Source organism: Prionailurus bengalensis, chromosome X, assembly GCF_016509475.1.
Source record: "Prionailurus bengalensis isolate Pbe53 chromosome X, Fcat_Pben_1.1_paternal_pri, whole genome shotgun sequence".
Taxonomy (NCBI): domain Eukaryota; kingdom Metazoa; phylum Chordata; class Mammalia; order Carnivora; family Felidae; genus Prionailurus; species Prionailurus bengalensis.
Genome location: NC_057361.1, coordinates 53,500,182 through 53,519,580, shown reverse-complemented (window position 1 = coordinate 53,519,580; position 19,399 = coordinate 53,500,182).

Genomic DNA, 19,399 nt, shown 5'->3' with positions numbered 1-19,399 from the left:
TAAATATATAACAGACCAGTAATATATATCTAATATAATGTAATGTGAGCTACAATTTTTTCTAATAGCTACATTAAAATTTGAAAGATAAATAGGTGAAAATAATTTTGATAATATATTTTATTTAACCCAATGCATCTAAAATGTTATCTTAACCTGTAAGCAATGTAAAAATGTATTAATGAGATATTTTACATTCTTTGAAATGTAGTGTGCATTTTACACAATTAGAAAATTTGGACTAGCCATGTTTCCCAGTGTTCAACTGGCACATATAGCAAGTAGCTAATTGGACAGCACATGTAGAAGATGTGGTCCCTGCCCTCAAGGAATTCACAGCCTAGTCTATGAGCCAGACTGATACATAAGCATGTATAAGTAACAAGTACTATAGTAGAGTGCATGGATGTCAAAGAGCACTTCACCAGAGTTTAGGAGTCCTGGCCTATGGTTTCTTCTCTGTCACTGATTTTCTGTGTGACCTTGAGTAAATCCCTCTCCCTCTATGGGCCTCCATATTTCCATCTCTACAATGAGGTTTAAATAGATTATTTTTATTCAACAAATATATGTTGAATGATTTCTAAGTATCAGGCATAGTGCAAGGCACTCAGGATACGTAGATGAACAAGACACATACAATTCTTGCCTTCTTGACACTTGCAGTGTAGTGGAAAGTAGCTATTAAACAAACAGTTATGGGTAAATATGACAAGAAAGAGGAAAGCACAGAAGGCTGGGAGAACATATAACATAATCTACCAGGCTTGGATAGACGAAGGAAGCCTCTCACAAGAAGTAACCTTTGAAGGCTGTCTGAAAAATGAGAAGTGAACTAAGTAAATAATTGGTGAAATGTCATTCCAAGCAAAGGAAAAAGCAGGTGTAAAGGTTCTGATATGCAAAAGAATGTGTTCTATTCCAGGAAAATAAGGAGGCTCATGTGGCCTCGAATTGAGTGAGCAAAGGAAAGAATAGCTCAAAGAATGGTAGTAGGAGAGGTAAGCAGGGTGCCAAAGTGGGAAAGGTCTTGTATATTATGTGGAGGGTTTGATATTTACCCAATGAGTCATGAATAGCCAGGGAAGGTACAGATGCAGTGCCCTTTAATCACCAAGACAAGGAATTTTTAAGTTAAGATCAAGGAAAGAAAAGTTAATTCCAACTAGTTGGACAAGAAACTTCACAGAAGAGGCAGTTTTAAAAGGTCATTAAAGAATAATAAGATCACTAGTCAGAAAAGTCTTTCAGGCAGAGGAGAAGACATGAATAAAAGTGTAGAGATAAGGAAGAACATGGTGACCTTGTGTAAATTGAGGAACCACTTATGCAACAAGGTAAATATTAATCTAAGAAAATCTATGAGTATCTACAGATGTACTAGAATAATTGAAGCCCAAAGTCCTATCCAACACACTAAATGTGTTCTGGGAGAAACCAGGCAAAGACATTGGAGCTACAAAGAGATTAAATTTGAATAATAATAATAATAACAATAATAATAATAAATAGGGGTGCCTGGGTGGCTCAGTTGGTTGAATGACTCTTGATTTCAGCTGAGGTCATGATCCCAGGGTCATGGGATCAAGCCCCACATTGGGCACTATGCTGAGCATACAGCCTGCTTGGGATTCTCTCTTTCTCAAATTAAAAATAAATAAAAATCTTAAAAAATAGTAATGAATACATATTGTGAACTTACCAAGTAACAGGCACTGTTTCAAGCCCTTTACGTGTATTATTTTATGAAATTTCCTCACAATGACCTTATGAGGGAGATATTATGATTATCTCCCTTTGACAGATGAAGAGCTGTCACTTGCCTAAAGTTGAAGAGCTAGTAAATAGCAGAGACAGGATTGAAATGTAATGAAACAATTTATGAAGGGTAGGGATTTTGAAGCAATCAACAAAAATATATAATATGGTTCTGACTAACAAATATGAAATTCAGGCCAGTTATCTTCACAGTCTACAAGGGCAATTTTAGGCAGAAAAGAACTCAATTTCCAATTTATGATCATTAGAAATGCTGAGCTGAAGATGACCTTTGTTTAGCTTCTTAGATATAAAGAATGAATGAAGTAAATAAGATAGGAGTCCAAGAGAGTTAGATAAAGACTTAGAAAATCAAACTGGCTCCACTCTTAACTCCCTGTACTTTACTTTCAAATTCACTCAGAAGTTTCTATCTATGAGATAAATAACTTAAGTGCCCTTGACAACCATCCCCATCTATTTTCTACAATGGTCCACCTAAGGGAAAAATCCCTAGGCAACAGTTTTGAATGGGAAGGGAAGAAGGATAAACTAACTTGTGATAAGCTGTCACATATATTTGGAAAGAACAAAACTGCATTTTTTAAAAATATATATTTTCTAATTCAGAATGGGGTGCATATCCCTACTGTCTTTGATTTGACATACACAGACTCTTTTCATCTTCCTAGTGTTTCCTCTGATGAAGGGAATAGCAAACACAGTGCATTGTTGGGGGGCGGGGAGAGAATTTAGGCCAAACCCTTGAGCTTACACCACAGCTCAACATCTTCTAGAACTAGGATGCTAGAACTTGGCTTAACATTGATTTAGAAGGCAGTCAATTCCTACATACTTCTCTCTAGAGTTAGTTACCATGACACTCTTCCTTAATGTTCTGGTCCTATATTTGCATATGTCAGTTTCTATAGGCTTATCTAAAGAGTTTCAACCATCACAATTTGTATGGCAATAGGTAGCTCAGAATCTCCAACATATAACCTGAACTTTTCTATCTCAAAAGTAGATGCTATGATGTAGATGACCAAATGTCTCTTACTGTTAAAGAATGTCACAACTGTATTGGGTGGGAAACAAAAATATCAGAGATGCTCAAAGCTGGTTTTTGACTGGTGGCACGTATCCCAGGTTGTCACGTGAGGTCTTGTGCTATAGTGAGTGGCAAAAGCATTGAGCTTGGAGTTCAAAGACCTGGATTTGAATTTCAACTTACTACTTTCCAGTTTTAGGGACTTGTGGAAATTACTAATATTTCTAACTATCCATTTCCCCATTTCAAAATTGAGTTAAGAAATAGGTACCTCATGGGATTTCAGGAAAGTGATATACCTCAGAACTTCTGTCAAAACAAGATAATACAAGGTAAAAAAAAAAACAGATAATACAAGCAAAGAAAAAACAAAAAGCTACGTGTTGCCACAGTAAAGGGCACTGCTCTTCTATTCTCAGTCCTAGGAAGAATAACAAGTGAGAAATGGAAGGGCAAAAAAAAAAATTCTGTGGTTTTTTTTTTTGTTCTTAAGAATGCTCGTATCTATTACATAACTCATTCTTTGCAACAATCCTGTAGAAATAAGCATCATTCCCATCTCAAAAATGAGGTCACTGAAACTCAAAGACATTAAACAATTTCCCTCAAAGTCACATATTTAGTAAGTGGCAGAGTTGGGGTTCAGACTTTTATTAGCCATGCCCCTAAAAAGGCATTTAAGGGACTGCTCAAGAGTTCAACATTTGCTTTGGTTCCTTTAAACCCTGCAGGCAAGCCACTCCTTCAGTCTTAGAGAAAAAGGGGTTATTCCACTAGATTACAAGCTCTATGAGAGAAAGAACCATGTCTATTATGCCTAATTTTTTTATTAAGTTGCTGAATTTTTTTTTCTAAATTGATTTTCGGGGTTCTTTATGTATTAGAGAAATTTTCCTTTTATATAAGAATTCAAATATTTCCATTACTTTATCATTTGCCTTTTGCTTTGCTTCTAGCATTTTATATTTTTATTTATTGTTGGTGCTCTACCAAGCCGTAGGAAGGCAATTTTGTCTTATTCACAACAATATAGTTAATGACTAAAAATGTGCCTTATTTATAGTATGTGTTCAATAAATACTTATTGATGAAAAGTAATTCTTCCTGTTGCACAGGCCTGAAAATAAGGTGACATCTAAATACTGAATTCCATGGCCTTCCCTTCCCCTGGTTCCTGATAACCTGGGACCTGAAATTAACCAGAATTGAAGATTCATTTTAAAAAGATGTAGACAGAGAATATAAGAAAACCCGAGTTTCAGGCCCAGCTATGCCATGCCTTGTTGTATGACCTTGGGCAAGTCCTTTCTTTACTCTTCTTTATAAGAGTGGTAGACTAGTTGGTCTTTAAGAGCCCTTTTCCCCCATTCATAAATTTCCCAAATGGTATGAGCAATAAAGATACCAAAGATAATATGACTAGGACCTTGCCCTCCTGGAACTTAGGTTCTAACAAGGGAAAGAGGCACTCAACAAACAATCTCACAGTAAAAATGTGTTATGGAATATAAATATAGGGTGTTATGAGAGAAAGCAATAGTAAATATAATCTGATATGAGAGTTTAAGTCTTTCTTCAAAACTGTCTAAAATTAAGATCCAAAGAATGATCCAGACTAAGTAAAATTCTCTGGGCCTTGGATTCTTTAACATACATATTAAGCATTAATGTTATTTATATCATATTTATTTATGTTATATATTTATTATTTATTATATAATTATATATACTTTTATTGTAAACATATTAAACATAAATACATATGTATATTTACATACACACACATTTATATAAATCTTTACCTAACATGTGAAGAAAGCTTTTTAGACTGTAAAATAATACAAATGTGAGTGATGACTTTTTTCATGTGGCTGGGAATTTCTTTGGACCTGTTTTAGGATACTATGGGTAGCTGTCACTCCATGGCCTCTTGAGGCTGGACCTGAGCATGAACCCAAGACTCTATGGGACTTGTAGGGTGATCTGCTGCTGTTTTCTATAATGTGAAGCTGATGCCATCTGTCTCTGAAAATAAAAAAATATATATGTTTTAGATCTAACTACATATTATGTCCACTTCTCTGGCCCACTGATGCTATCAGACATCATGGAAGCTGCCTGGCTTGTCTCAATGCTTGGCAATGGAGGCAAGAGGAGGGGTGTTGTGCAGGCCTCTCTCATCAGCTTGACTTTATACAGGACATGGTCAGCTCTTTGGAGATTGTGGCATGTATTACCAGCATCCACAGGGTTATTTTTTTTTTCATATTCTCATTATCTATTAAAAACTAAAAGTGGGAGGAAAAGGACAAGATATCTTGGGACTCTAGCACACTGTATTCATAGGACTGAGGAGACAGAGAAAGTAAGGGAAGAGAGCTAACAGTTGACTAATGACTACTCTGTCCCAAGCACTGTGCTATATGCTTTATGCATACCGCTCATATAATCTTCACAACCATTCTAGGAAGTGGGAATTGTTCTTCCCTTTCCACAGATGAGAAACATGAAGTTCAGAGTGCTCAAATGACTTACTTCAAGTCACCCAGTAAGCAAGTGAGCTGGAGTTCAAACCAACTTTACTACTTTCTTCTATACCACATGACACTTGGGAGAGTCATTTCAGTCCCAATACCCCCAGGCTGGGTCATACCAATTTTTATTCCAAAGAAGAGAGATAATTGTAAGTTTGGAGGAATTTCAAATATAGAGTTTCTCTTACTTCTCTTGTCATGAGTTATAGTCCTCTGGTAGGAAGTTGGTCCTCTCATCTCACCTGAACCATGACTGTTGTGGTTTAAGTCAACTTCCTGTCCCCTTATCCTCCAAACATTTCCCCCTGAGTTGTACGCTGCAGCCTCCATGCTCTGGTGCCTCTTTTGAAACTTTGAACCTCTAATTTTGACCCATAAGCCAAGCAATGGGGTTTCAGAATTGAGATTAGGACCACTTCTGCCACCTGCTTCCACTGCTCCCCTGGCTCTGCTTTCACAAAGTTCGTCAACCCAGTGACCTTTTCTCAAATGTCATTCTATTTGGTCCTTCCTCTATCGATCTTTCAGTCTATAAACATAGTAAAGTTACAATCAACCCCCCCCAATATCTTTCCAATGGCCACCCCATCATTCTTCAGTTCCCTCAATACAACATTCTTAGAAAGTAGTTTCTAATCTTTTAACTTTCTAATCCACCATAACTTAGCTTTTTATTTGTTCTCTATTCCAATTTCTGCACTGACTCTGGTATCTGGTGTCACCAAATTACCATGAACCCCTAATCAACAAAGTCAAAAGCCTCTCTACTATGCCTCATCCCACTCAATGTCTCTGTAGCAGATAACTCTGTCAGCTATTCCTTATTTCTTTAAAGCCCTGTCATCAACTTGTTTAGAGGATATCCTCCCTCTTCTGACTGAATTTTATCATCAGAAGACACACAATCATGGTTCAGATGAGATGTAAAGATCAACTTCCTGCCAAAGGATCATAGCTCATGGTAGTGACGCCTCCTCCATTTTTTTAAATTTTTTTTAATTTTTGAAAGAGAGAGAGAGACAGAGCATGAGTAGGGGAAGGGAAGAGAGGGAGACATAGACTATGAAGCAGGCTTCAGGCTCTGAGCTGTCAGCACGGAGCCCAACACGGGGCTCGAACCCACAAACTGAGATCATGACCTGAGCTGAAGCCGGTTGCTTAACCAACTGAGCCACCCAGGTACCCGACTGCCTTCTTCATTTGTTTCCCTCGTGCTTAACTCAGCACCTGATCCAGAGTATTGTTTAGTAAGAATTGTTAAATGTGTTTACCTATACTGTTTTGATTCACATATTTTCCTGACCACTGTCCTTGGTTTTCTTCATGGACTTCTCTTGCTTCTCATTATATGTCAGTGTTTCCCAGAGCTCTGTATCTTTTTGTGTGTATACATATGTGTGTCTGCATACTTGCTTACTGTCTATCTTCCCAACATCCAGAACTGTAGATTAAAGTCAATATTGAACATATCTTTCTAAATGTCTAAGTCTTCATGTCCTCAAACTTGCACCTCAAACAAAATTACTCATCATCCTGAAGGGAATCCGTATCTCCATGGAGGGAAACCAAGATAGAAAAATAACTCATTTTTGGCCACCATTATATATATAAGTTTTATTAATACTTTATAACTCTTACTACCTTGTAACATGATATTTTATGCCTTGATTTTCCATCATTATATCCAGAGGTTCCCTCAAAGACAAGGATCTCTATATGAATTAATTTCTGCATCCCCAGTTTTTGGCACAGAGTGAGCTACTGTTTAAGAAATGTTGGGCTAAATGAAAAGCAATGAGGTCAGCTCCCAGAATGCCTATATTATTAGCAATAATCTGGTTTCTAATGATTTATAAAAATGAAAAAATATATAAACATAATATTATTCATTTTTAGTCAATAACATCTTTCTCCTTAAAATTTGGTATTTATTGCCAGAATAATCTTTTAACAACACAGCTTTGATGGTGTTATTCCACTGCTTAAAAAATGAATAGTGGCTTCCCATTGCATGAAGGTAAAAGTTCAAAATTCCTCAGTAAGGTGGTCAGGACCCTTCACAACCTGTCTACCAACTCCATCCATCCTATATTCCAACTACAACACATCTTATACTCTAATACACCTCCGACCTTTACACATATTTCTCTGTGGTCTTGAAAAGTTTTCTTGACCTCTAATGTTTCCAGGAGACTGTGTGTTTGTTCCTTAGGCCCAGCTCAATTTTTACCGCCTTTGAGAAACCTCTCTGGCTCCCCCAAAGTCTCCTGTACTTTGTGTTTTTTATGTGTTTTTATTTATTTTGAGAGAGAGAGAGAGGGAGAGAGAGAGAGCATAATCAGGGGAAGGAAAGAGAGAGAGAGAGAGAGAGAGAGAGAGAGAGAGAGAGAGAATCCCAAGCAGGTTCCACAATGTCAGCGCACAGCTCTACACCAGGCTCCATCTCACAAACCATTGAAAAACCCTTGCACTGTTGGTGGGAATGCAATCTGGTGCAGTCCCTCTGGAAAACAGTATGGAGGTTCCTCAAAGAGTTAAAAATAGAACTACCTTGTGATCCAGCAATCACACTACTGGCTATTTACCCAAAGAATACAAGAACACTAATTCAAAGGATACTTGCACCCCTATGTTTAGAGCAGCATTATTTATAATAGCCAAGATATGGAAGCAGCCCGAGTGTTCATCAATTGATGAATAAAGAAAATGTGGGGGGCACCTGGGTGGCTCAGTTGGTTAAACATTCTACTTTGGCCCAGGTTATGATCTCATGGTTCATGGGTTTGGGCCCCATGTTAGGCTCAGGCTGGGTGCTGACAGCTCAGAGCCTGGAGCCTGCTTCAGACTATGTCTCCCTCTTTATCTGCCCCTCCCCCACTCATGCTCTGTCTCTCAAAAAAATGAATAAATGTTAAAAAATTAAAGAATATGTGATATATATATATATATATATATATATATATATATATAACCTTGCCATTTGTAATAACATGCATGGAGCTAGAGAGTATAATGTTAAGTGAAATAAGTCAGTCAGAGAAAGACAATTACCATATAATTTCACTCATTTGTGGAATTTAAGAAATACAACAGAGAGAGAGAGAGAGAGAGAAGACAAAAGCCAATAAATAGACATTTAACTACAGAGAACAAACTCATGGTTACCAGAGGGGAGGTGGGTGGGGTGAGGGGTGAAATAGGTGATGGGAATTAAGGAAGGAGGATATTTGTTGTGATGAGCACTGAGTTATGTATGGAATTGTTGAATAACTATATTGTATACCTGAAACTAATATAACACTTTATGTTAACCATAATGGAATTTAAAAAAGAAAAGAAAAAGAAACAATGGACTCTTAGCAGATTTCTAAGGTTGTAGCCAGTGCTCTTCCTGCTCCTTACACTGCCTCCAGATGGCTATCAACCTCCAGATGACTAGACTATGCACACCTCTCACACTTTTTTCTTACCTCCAAATCTTTTTTTAAAAATTTATTTTATATTTAGTGAGTAAATGACTGATGCTCCTGATAAAACATAGTCAAGATAAGAGGAGTTGGTGTTACTGGCATCAATTGTATGATTAGGCTGAAACAAAGAAGCTGAAGTCATGGAAAGGCCAAATAACTGTTTAGTTGGATGGACATCAAGCTCCAGTAACAGCAGAGCTCAGGGTGTGGTCATGGAAGAGCAATTAGTTAAAGGCAGTGGAGTAGGGAAAGAAGCTGCCTCATGGCCCATATCTCTAGACCTTGACATCTTCAAGTGTAAAACAGAGGTCATAATCTTTGTCCTGCCTAAATTACAGAGCTATTGTCAGATATGATGTAATAATAGATGTGAAAGAACAAAGTAGAATGGGTAGGGAACTCATGAGTGGGTGGCTTATCTACTACCACTCCTAACCCAGGTTTGGCCTAAGGTAACCTATGTAACCACCTCCCAAGCCTCTAAATTGCAGATTCATTGTCAAAGGGAAGTACTAGCAGCAGCAGTCTGGACTTCTAGCCCATACCTCCACAGTTGCTCAAGAATGACAGTTGGCTTTTGCATCAGTCCCTCTATACCATTCTGCCCCCAACCCTACCTCTCATACTGCCTCCCAAAACTTGTGTGGCAATTTCCAGCCTGGCATTTCCCCACCACTGTGGCAATGTTCTGGTCTCCCAGAGTCTCAGAGACCCTGGAGCAGTGAAGGGGTGGGAGGAACAAGTTCTCTAGATTCCTCAACATAACACCTTATCTATCTGGGAAAATGTCTGTCAGGCCATCCTATCCTCCCTTCAACTACTTATACTTTTTGGGATATAGATTAATTTGGCAACTTGCATTAGTCTTTTTAAGGCCCAGCATTGGAAATGCAGTTTAGATCAGATCAGATCCCATAACTGGTAAACAGGCTAGAAGCCTACACTGGGTTATACCTAACTACCTCACTCCCTTATTACCATCTTAATCACAGAAATCATTTTGATCATGTTAGAGGGTGGAAAGAGGAAGGCACTCATCCTTGGCAGTGTCTTTTTCCAATGTTTTCATTTGTTCATTTAACAAACACATGCACACATACTCTTAACTAGGTCCCTATATACTAAGGAAGATAGCCAAATAAACAAACTTCCAATTAGCACAAAGTGCTCCTCACTATGATATGTTCAAGGATAATATGTAATATATTATGTATAAGCTACAGTGGCAAAACAGGAGTGATTGACTTTTGGGGGAGAGCAGGAACAATTTTAAAAAGAAGATTTGGACTGAAACTTGAAGGATAAGTAACAAGATATCAAGCAGTTTATAGGTAGGGTTGGGGAAAAAAGGCATCATATGCATTCTAAAAGAGTATCCTATGTCAGCATATGCAAACATGTGGATATATAAAACAGGTACATTTGGGTGACTACAATTCTAAGTGGTTTGAGTGCCAAATATATGCTGAGGAGTGACAGGAGACAAAACTGCATAGATGTGCAGGTCCACATTGCTGATGACCTTGAATGTATATTGACTTTAAAATTTGTCTCCAAAACAATGGAGACAAAATGGGAATGCTAAAATCCACTTAGCACTTGCCCAAAGTATATTTTCTGAACCCACATATGAACAACCACTCTTAAAAATGTGCACATAGCTATGGGAGCAACAGGACAAAATTTTTGGACCTGAAGTTATGGTGGGAAATCTGAAATCTATGTCCACCATATTTAAGGTTAACACTGCCTAAAGAAAGAACTGTATATTTCCATTTCTGAATTAAAGATCTATAGAGCAAATTCTTATTGTGCTTGTTTCTAGAAAAGAAGTCAGGAGCCCAAAGTTTTCTAAAGTGATTATATATTGGCCAAAAAGGAGAAAAGAAACAGTTCCTTAGGAAAATAAAAAATAAAAAAAAAAAACAAGATTATGCTAGCAAGGGAACAATCAGTGGTTGCCAAGCAACCCCACAATTCTAGGAGAAAGAGGTGTAGATATAAAATGGCAATTAATATCTTTGATCCTTCCCACTTCATATTTTTTATCTCACAACATCTTACTTATGTGTTTTTTATGCAGCTCTTCTCTATTTATTTAAACCTAAAAGGTGTATTAGTTTCAGCCCAACCTCTGAGTACAGTATCTCCCCACCAAAATTCCTATATTGAAGTACACTAGAACCTCAGAATGTGATTTTGTTAGGAGATAGGGCCTTTAAATAATGGATTAACTTAATGTATGGCCATTAGTATGGACCATAATCCCATCTGACTAGTGTTCCTGTCAAGAAGAGGACATTTGGACAGAAAAGAGACACCTTGGATGTGTGTATGCAAAGGAAAGACCATGTGAGGATAAAGTGAGAAGGTGGCCATCTGCAATCCAGGAAAGAAACCTCAGGAGACCAAACCTTACAACACCTTAATCTTGGATTTCTAGCCTCCAGAACTGTGAGAAAATAAATAAATAATTAATAATAATAAATAATAAATGATTATTTTTTTTAAGCAATTCAGTATATTTTGTTATGATGGCCCTTTGAAAACTAATGCAGGCAAGGACCAATTTTTTTTTTTTTAAATTTTTTTTTCAACGTTTATTTATTTTTGGGACAGAAAGAGACAGAGCATGAACGGGGGAGGGGCAGAGAGAGAGGGAGACACAGAATCTGAAACAGGCTCCAGGCTCTGAGCCATCAGCCCAGAGCCCGACGCGGGGCTCGAACTCACGGACTGCGAGATCGTGACCTGGCTGAAGTCGGACGCTTAACTGACTGCGCCACCCAGGCGCCCCGGACCAATTTTTTTTTTAGTCCACTGTCCACTGATGCCTGTCCCAAGGCATCAGGAGTCCCTGGCAAAGGAAGGGCTTCTTAATAGTCTGGTAAGTTCTCTCTCCTCCTCTTTACCAGTATGACCAAGGCACTTCATGGTCAGCAGAGCCTAAGCACTGAGACCAGTTTCTTGTGTCTTTTACTTTAGGTTTGGACAAGGTGCCAAGTGATTTTGTCACTGGAATATTTTGTTCCCTCTTTGAGGTCCCCAGATACAGGATAGCCCTGGCAGTGAGTCGCATAGGTGGGAAATCCCACCAACTTTTAGGCAAAGCCAAATGGAAAGGCAGAAAAGCCCTGGATATGGATCAAGGAACTTCCTGCGTTCAGCAATAATTAGTTATTTCCTGTGTTCAGGAATAATTAGTTATTTTACTCAGTTATTTTACTCAAAAGCCTTAGTGTTTCTAAACCTTGACTTTCTGATCAATAAATAGGTGACAATGTGTATTTCACTGGTCTCTTATAGTGGCTAAAGAGCTATTATAAATTCTGGAGGAGTTGGAACTTGGATGGTTATTACAAAGGTGTGCCAAATCCCATTAGAAGGAAATTCTCCATCCAATCCCAGCTCCTCTACTTGCTCATGAAGAGACCAAGTTAGACCAAATTTTATTTTGATTTTGTTTGGAAACTGGCCCAAACAGAATTACCAAGAAGCATATCAGCTGAACCCTTTGCAGAAAAAGTTCAGCCTGAAAGAAAAATTTGGATATTGGTATGATGGAAATACAATGTGATCCAAGTCTCCGTCAAGGACCTAAGTCAGATTTTTAGGAAGACATAGATAACATGAATGGAATTTGGTATACAGAAAACAGTAACCTACTCAATTATGTTGTAACTTGGCTGAAGTTACTGTAGTGTTGTGTTGTCATAACAGAGAGGAGGTTGTTGTTGGTGGAGATGGGGTATCAATGGAGGTTAGAGAAAAAGAAGAATAAAAAAATAAAAGAAGAACAAAACAGCATGTGAAGATGTGGCACTGGCACTATCCAGAGAGAGAGGCCATTGAGTCTATGGTTCGACCTGTGCCACAGAAACAGAAATATCCCAAAAGCTGGAGAAACCAATTCATACACCTACTCTGGCTCTAGGTAAATGTCCCAGAAAGGCATCGAAGCCCTTTTGTCTTAATCTTCTGTTTTTCAAATTCTCTTCTGCACTCAAGTCTTCTCCCCTGAGTGAACTCACCCTCAGTCAGAAGTTGGATGAATAGCAGATATGGGTAATTCAGCTTTGCTTATGGAGCCTGAGAATTAATGCCTCCATGCCAGATATTTTGGAGAAGTTCTTACCCAGTTTTGATTTCTTTCTGGTCTTTTTTGTCTCTTCTCCCTAAACTTGCTACACACACACATACACACACATGTGTGTGTGCACACACACATACACACGTGTATTCAAAATGGAGGAGATATGGCCTAGAAGCAGCATGTGTAATCCAGCTTAAGGATATTGGTAGGTAGTGAATTCAGTATGTGTCAGTTGTGAGACGTGGTGGCCAAAAGTTAACACTATCTTTGACTGCATTGACAAAAATGTGGTGTCTAGAACCAGGAAGGTGACATTCTTGCTCTACCTAGCACTGGTGAGATGACAGAATATTTTCCTTATGCGCACCACACTCTGAAAGGAACATTAACAAATGGAGAAAGCCTCAGCTGTCACATTTCCCTTGATATGGTTGTGGGTTCACACTTCCCCCAGAGCAACCTTATCCTGCAAACTCACCACAACCCAACCCTGCTTGCAGCCTAGCCTTAAGCCATACCAGGAAGCTCTCATCAGCCACAGAGCCATGAGTCCTGGAGAATTTGGGGTCTTATACTTTTCTACCTCTCAAGTATTAGGGGCTTAAAATCATGAGTCAATTCACATAAAGGCCATTCTACTTTGTTATAAAGCATAACAAATAGTAGCCTTTCAGGCTACTGCCACCCACCATAGGCCAAACTATTTTCTGCTTTAGGAAGACTTTCTTAGATCCCAAGCAAGCCTATGTAGGTATCTCACATTCAAGCATGAAAAAAGTGGAAATGTGAGAGTACAGAACAGAGGAAATGGACCGCTTCCCCCAAATTCTTTGGACTTGTATACATATAAGAGTTTGAAGCAGTTCTTGCCTAGTATTGTGGTTTTCCTCATGGTGGATGGTATCTATACAGTGGATCATTGGAGTTTAATGGATCACCCTAGGGCCACACTTTACCTGCATTTCATGTCTCTTGAAGCTGGAGGTGGTTGCTCACTGCAGAGCGTAGCAGAAGTTGCAAGCATCCTTGAACATCCTTGTCTTTTGAAAGAGTAGGCACAGAAATGTCTGAGGGGCCCTTATCATCCTCTGTCCTCACACTGCCTGTTGATGTAGTTAATGTTCTTGCTCTAGCTGATATTATTTCACTTGTTCTTATAGATCTTGATATTCTTGCAATTGCTCTGAGTTTTCATGTTGCTAACATTGTTGCTTCTGCTGGTATTGATAGTGCTATAAAGGCAGTAGTGCACAGTCCTATTGGATTTCCCCAAGTCACAATTTCCCCAGTTTCTTCAGAAGATACTTGGTCTATTTATCACATGTTTTTGTTGGCTTTCCTAGAAGGATTCTAGCAGTGCACTTGTCTTGGGGATATAGATGATAGTCTCTGATTCATTTTGGGCCAAAGATTAATACTGAAGCCCTAGATCACACATTCAACCAGTGTTTTTATAGCTAACTTTATTTCATAAAGCAATACCTTCCAAGCAGATTGTGACACTAAAGCTACTGAGAAACAGTCTTAGAGGTGAATGTATTCAGGAAATGAGATATATTTTCCTATTTGTTCTCACTCTTTGAATAGGAGCAACTGCTACTCACCATTTCTCTATTTCAGCCTACCCAGTGATCCACCAGCTTGACCATATCAAGCCTTCTAGTCATTGTACTTTTATTTGATATAATTACTTGTAATTATAATTATTTGTAATTATATAAAACTCTGTAATTATATAAAATTATATATAAATTATATAAAAAAACTCTATATTTATATTTGTGGCCATTTAATTAATATCAATCTCTCCCACTTAGCTGATCATAACTTTTATAAGGTTAGGAATTCTCTGAAGTGTGGAAGATAACAGGTGTTCAACAACTACACAAATAAAAGAATAAGTACATGCTAAGAAAAATCTACTTGCCTTTCAACATTCAAAACGCTAAAAACAAGCTAACGTTGTATACATATATCTAGTGGCACTTCATTCATAAATATCTAATTTGTTTCATAAAAAAATCAAAATGGAAAATTCAGCAAAGGATTTGAACAGGAATCTCACAGGAGAGGAAAAACAAATAGTTGTTAAACATATTTAAAAAGATGAACAATTTCACTACTAATCAAGTAATTGCAAATTAAAACTAATAAAATACTATTTCTGGTTAGCAAAATTTTAAAGTTTGATAATTTGAAGTTTGGAAAATGTATTGAAAATAAGTAATATCTAACTCTGATGATGAAAATATAAATTGGTATAGTCATTTTGGAGGCAAATTTTTAGCAAAACTAAATTGAAAAATAAGTATCCAGATGGTATAATTTGGTTTAAAATGGACAATGTGTATGGGGGATGGAGTATAGATGAAACAAGGTTGGCCTTGTGTTGATAATTGTTAAAATTATGCATCCCATGAGCTACTAATTTCTCCTGTTATCTATCCCAAAGGAACATTACTACACATATGCACAAGAAGTCATGTCAAGGATATTTATATCAGGGCTGTTGGTAATAGCGAAAAATTAGAAATTATTAAAACCCACATCAGTAGTGACATAGTCAAATTAATGATGGTGCATCTGTACTACACAATACCAAGGATCAGTTAAATAGAAAGAAATACATCTAGATATCCAAGTCATGTTTTTGAATGAGAAAAGTAACTTGCACATTAATGTGTTCAACATGATACCATTTATATAGAAAGGAAACACCATGCAGACCACTCAAAACAATTATATATATATATATATATATATATATATACATATATATATATATATATATATGCGCCAAACTATATATATACATATATAGGCCAAATATATATATATATATATATATATATATATGTCATCACACACACAGATGATAGATACATAGATGAAAAGATAGAAATCTTTAAAGAGCCATCTGTAAGAATACACATCAGATGATAAGAATGGTTAGTTCTTGGGGCGCCTGGGTGGCGCAGTCGGTTAAGCGTCCGATTTCAGCCAGGTCACGATCTCGCGGTCCGTGAGTTCGAGCCCCGCGTCGGGCTCTGGGCTGATGGCTCGGAGCCTGGAGCCTGTTTCCGATTCTGTGTCTCCCTCTCTCTCTGCCCCTCCCCCGTTTATGCTCTGTCTCTCTCTGTCCCAAAAATAAATAAACGTTGAAAAAAAATTAAAAAAAAAAAGAATGGTTAGTTCTGAGGGGTGAGGAAGGGGATGAGGACTAGTGTAGAGGTGAGACTGATGGTTAAAGACAGTATTGATCTTATTTGCACATTTTATATCTTTCAATTGTTACAAGAGAAATACATTCAAATGTTATTTGAGTACCTTAAAGTAACTTTTTAAAGATCCGAAAATAAAACCATTTAATATCCTGGAAAGATGTTTATGTTAAATTGCAAAATGAAAAGAAATAGGTTATAAAACAACATAATAACATTGCAAGAATATAATAAAAATGTCTGAATGGATGTATAGCAAAATGCTTAGAAGAGGGAGGCAGTGGTGGTGAAATTGTAGGTAGTTTAATTAATTAATTAATTAATTAATTAATTAATGTGTTTGCTTTCCTGTATGTTTGCATTTTACTATAATAAATATGTATTGTTTGTATAAAAAAACAAAAAACAAGCTAAAAAATAAAGTATGATAGCCATGGAGTTTGCTTATATAAGCCTCCATTAATAAAGAAAAAGAAAGAAAGAAAGAAAGGCAAAAAGAAAAAGAAAAAGAAAAAGAAAAAGAAAAAGCCAGGGAGGCAGAGGAAAAGCCTAGGTGGAAACTTCTAGGTAGAAGGGTCTCTATCTCTTTGCCATTCAGTGTTCTAGTCAACAAACACTGAAACACTGAACAGTTTATTCTGTCAGGCCCTATTTAAGGTATGAAGAGTGGGGAATAGGTGGTGGGTGGGGGGAGTGGTAGGATGAAAACGAAATTTCTTCCCTTAGGCTGAACTTGTGCTTGAGGCTCTTTCACTGTACTTCCCACTGCTACTACTTTGCCCAGACACCCACCCGCTCTTTTCCAACCCCTACCATTACTGAACATGCAAGCATAGAAAATTTGCTTTCAATATACCCATTTCAGGTCCAGATTCTTTCTGAAAAGCAACCAAAGTGCCCCAATTCTTTTAATAGCTACTTTCAGCTTTCCATGGGCTGCTCTAACATTGGCTGTGTTCCTTTTATTCCAGTCCCCTAGTTCCAAGAACCATCATATTTTCTCTATCCCGTTGGTGTTCTTCCGTCCTTACTCCCAATCGCGCATGTACACACACACACACACACACACACACACACTTTCCTTTGTGTAAATTTTTTTCTTGCTATTATAGAAGTAAAAGACGCTGAAAATAGATAATTTCAAGAGTACAGAGAACAGGTTGTTTGGTTTTTTTGGTGTTGCCTTTTTTTTTTGGTGTTGACTATATAAAGTTTTTATATATTTTGCTTATTAACCCCTTATTGGATATATCATTTGCAATATCTTCTCCCATTCAATATGTTTCCTTTTAGTTTTTTTGATTGTTTACTTTCCTATGCAAAAGACTTTTATTTTTAAATGGTCCCAATAGTTCATTTTTGCTTTTGTTTCCCTTACTTAAGGAGACGTATCTAGAAAAACGTTGCTATAGCCAGTGTCAGAGAAATTACCGCCTGTGTTCTCTTCCAGGATTTTTATAGTTTCACGTCTCACATTTAGGTCTTAATTTTTTATTTGTTTTTGTGTATGGTGTTAGAAAGTGGTCCAATTTCATTCTTTTATTGTAATTACCCTGTTTTTCCAACACCATTTATTGAAAAGACAGTCTTTTCCCCATTGTATATTTTTGCCTCCTTTGTCATAGATTAATTGACCATAGAAGTGTAGGTTTGTTTGGGGGCTCTCAGTTCTGTTTCATTGATTTATGTATCTATTTTTGTGCCAGAACCATACGGTTTTGATTATTACAGCTTTGTAGTACACCTTGAAATCTGGGATCATGATACCTCTTGCTTTTGTTTTGTTTTTAATTTTTTAATGTTTATTTATTTTTGAGAGAGATAGACACAGTGCAAGCAGGGGAGGGGCACAGAATCTGTAGCAGACTCCAGGCTCTGAGCTGTCAGCACAGAGCCCACAGTGGGGCTGGAACTCACAAACTGTAAGATCATGACCTGAGCCAAAGTCAGAAGCTTAACCAACTGAGCCACCCAGATGCCTCTGTTCTGTTTTCTCAAGATTTCTTTGGCTATTCAGGCAGGGTCTTTTGTGGTTCCACACAAATTTTAGTATTATTTGCTCTTATTTTGTGAAAAATACTGCTGGCATTTTGATAGGAATTGCATTGAATCTGTTGCTTGCTTTCTGTAATGTGGACATTTTAACAATATTAATTCTTCCAGTCCATGAACATGGAATATCTTTCCATTTGTTTGTGTCATCTTCAATTTATTTCATCAATGTTTTACAGTTTTCAGACTACAGGTATATCATCCCCTTGGTTAAGGTTATTCCTAGGTATTTTATTATTTTTGGTGAAATTATGAATGAAATTGTTTTCTTAGTTTATTTTTCTGCTACTTTGTTAATAGTGTATAGAAATGCCACTGATTTCTGTGTATTAATTTTGTATCCTACAGCTTTACTGAATTCATTTGTTACTTATAATAGATTTTTGGTGAAGTTTTCAGGGTTTTCTATGTATAATATCATGTCAAATGGTCAACTGCAAATGGTGACAATTGAACTTCTTTACCAATAAGGAATGTATTCAATGAATGATATTAAATAATACAGTATGGTGACAGATGATAGCTAAACTTGTGGTGAGTATAGTATAATGTATAAACTTATTGAATCAGTGTGTTATACATCTGAAACTAATGTAACATTGTGTGCCAACTACACTCAAAAAAATAAATTAATACAAAATAATAATGAGGAAAATGCCCCTTCAAAAAAGTACAGAGAACAAGATATATGTAATGGAAAAAAAATTCATTAATCCTACAACCAAGAGGCAACCAACCACAGTTAACTTTGTTGGTTCATTTCTTTCCAGTCCTTTTTCTTTTCTTTTTTAAAATATGAAATGTATTGTGAAATTGGTTTCCATACAACACCCAGTGCTCATCCAGACAGGTGACCTTCTCAATGCCCATCACCCACCCTCCCCTCCCTCCCACCCCCATCAACCCTCAGTTTATTCTCAGTTTTCAAGAATCTCTTATGGTTTTAGAGAGGGAGAGAGCCAGTCCTTTTTCAGAATGTGTATGTGCGTGTGTGCATGTATGTGTGTGTATTATTTGTTTTACTTAATTGAGATCATGCTCTTTATACTGTGTTGTGTCCTTCCTTATTCACTTAATGCCATAAAATTGGCATTTACCCCTGTTAAGTATTCTTTGAAATAGCTATATATTATCTTTTTTAAATTTTTTAATGTTTTTATTTATTTTTGAGACAGAGACAGAGCATGAGCAGGGGAGGGGCAGAGAGAGGGAGACACAGA